General features: G+C 31.2%; 1 protein-coding gene across 1 annotated transcript in view; it reads right to left on the bottom strand.

The window, feature by feature from the left end:
- LOC105624437 (anosmin-1) overlaps positions 1 to 2,583 on the bottom strand; it is a 48,756-nt gene that overhangs the window by 24,708 nt on the left and 21,465 nt on the right. The gene's annotated exons all lie outside the window — the stretch shown is intronic.

Here is a 2,583-nt window from a genome sequence, read left to right as displayed (position 1 = left end):
GTGTGTGTGTGTGTGTGTGTGTGTGTGTGTGTGTGTGTGTGTGTGTGTGTGTGTGTGTGTGTGTGTGTGTGTGTGTGTGTGTGTGTACATATCTTATTTTTGTTGATTTATATTACTTTTTCATCCAGCGACTCAAACTATTTCTTTACCATTTCTTCAACGAGGCAGGTTTATCAAGGCCAACTCGAACTTCATCTTAATTGAAATGCTTTCGATCTGCTCTTCATTTCTCGATTCAATCCCGAAAAAAAATACGGCCAATCGTCGTGTAAAAAGGAAAAATAAAAATACAACAAATCGCTGCCGATGGTGAGTTTTACCACGATTGAGAGCTTCCCTGTCATTTTCGTGGAAGCCAATTCTCGCTGCATAGTTACGAAACTGCCGATCCTCGATTCTGTTCAAATACGAAATGCGAATCCGGATACTTTAAACGAGCTTCGGGGCGTATTCCTGATCATCAGGACGAAGATGCTCTTTCATATATACAATATATATATATTATATATATATATATTTATAATATATATATATTTCAACCTAATATATAAGCATTCCAGTAATTTGTTGTTTTTATGCCGTCATCATTTTTGTACAATGTAGATACGAGAAAACAGATCCGGCAAAGTCGACTAAAAAATGCAACATTTAAAATAAACGTCGACGACATGTAAAACATATGATTACAAGCGTAATATGATGTCTGCAAAATGTCATTAAGCTTAGCAACTGAAAGCAAATTTTCAAAGTCTCGTTAAAATAAGTACCTATATTGTATCAAATTTCAAGATTGATTCACTTCATCAAAACCTGCATTAAAATAGACATATCGCGGAAGAGTCGTGAGTCGTCATTTATAATTGTAACGCAGCATGTTTCCTTCACAGAGCTATGCCGGATGTTGGTTGGTTTATAGTTTGTTATATTGTCTGTATAGAGACTTAGTGACATATGTGTGTAACTAGATAGACCAAAAAGAATCACTTGAAGAAAATACATTATTCTAACTACAAACAAACGATTTTGACGAAGCTATTACTTAGTGCGATTTTTGTTGCATATAAAGTGTGATATATAATCAAAGCATCTTTATCGATAATTATTATAAATAATCATAAAAATCATATATGACTTTTCACATCATATCTCTTATTCTAAATCACGAGTATTTATATAATATTTTTATAATAAACTTTATAAAAAAAAGAATAAATAGCATGTAAAAGATTTTTTCTGAAATGTAATATTGTATAAGTACAAATAATATGATTTATACAGCTAATTTATAAAAATTATATTTTTATAATTATTATACAAAAAAATAGTGTAAATATACTAGATAAATGTTTAAAATATTTAAATGCATTAAACGCACGATGTTATTAAGCAACATGACATAATTTGTCGTTACGAGCTTTAAAGATTATTTTAAAAATCAAATATTTGAATATGCATAAGAAGGTGAACGTATTAAATATTAATTTTTATAGTAATTGTCAGAAATATTAGGTGTGGGAAAAAGTTCGTGGCGTTTTTTTAATGCCATCTAACGGGAAAAACGCCACGAACTTTTTCCCACATCTAATATATATATAATGTAATGTGTAAACTGTAAAATAAATTGCGTACTTTGATGATTTCCTTTGCATTGATGTCTTATAAAAAAATATCATTAAAAAAATGCGAAATTATATATGAGAAATGTTATAAAGAATAAAAAAGTAAAGATTCAAGAATAAAAAAAGTTGTATTGTGAAATGTTTAACATTTAAAAACTGCTATTTTAAAATTTATAAAAAATTGCATAATTACTTGTAAAAAAAATTGGGAAAAGAGCAAATTTATTTTCTTTTTAAATATAATTAGGAAGTGCTAAACTGATGTTGACAGAAATATCCCAGAAGTCAAAAGATCGACGACACTTGATATGTGGATACAGCTGGCGACCTTTGCAACAAATTCTGATAAGATTGCAAAATGACAAATCGCGGGCTCTTCCCGGAGGAAATCCAGGAACATTTTTCGTTTACTCGTTGTTGCACTGTTACGACCGCGACATATGTCATTCGAACAGTTAGGGAAATTGATTCGTATACTTATTGGCCTACTTTTTACAGATTAAGATTAGAATTACCATTGATCAGGTAATAAAGTTTGCAATGTGAGAAGCATTGTCAGTAGCACCGCGATCAGTATATTGTTAGCGAAATCATACGTATCACATTACCCCTTTATTATGCCTGCTCCTTTTCCCAGAGGATTCTCAGAGACTGTTCGGACACCGCCTAAATAGACTCCCGATGATCCGTACTGTTGCTCTACAGAGCAGAATCATGTTCAGAAACAATCAGATTACAACATAATATTTTTTTATTTTGTATAGAAGAAACTAGAAAATTATTAATTGAATATTTTTACACACATAGGCGCGTGCGCGCGCGTACACACACATGCGCATACACAACTGAAGACATATTTTGTGAAGAAAAATTTCGTGTTTTAGGAATCTTTAAAAAACTTATACTTTTATAAAAAACTTATAAAAGAGAGAGAGAGAGAGAGAGAGAGAAGAGAGAGAGAGGA

This window comes from Atta cephalotes (assembly GCF_000143395.1).
Source record: "Atta cephalotes unplaced genomic scaffold scaffold00078, whole genome shotgun sequence".
Classification (NCBI taxonomy): domain Eukaryota; kingdom Metazoa; phylum Arthropoda; class Insecta; order Hymenoptera; family Formicidae; genus Atta; species Atta cephalotes.
Note: the sequence above shows the minus strand (reverse complement) of the source record. Positions and strands in the feature narration are given on the sequence as shown.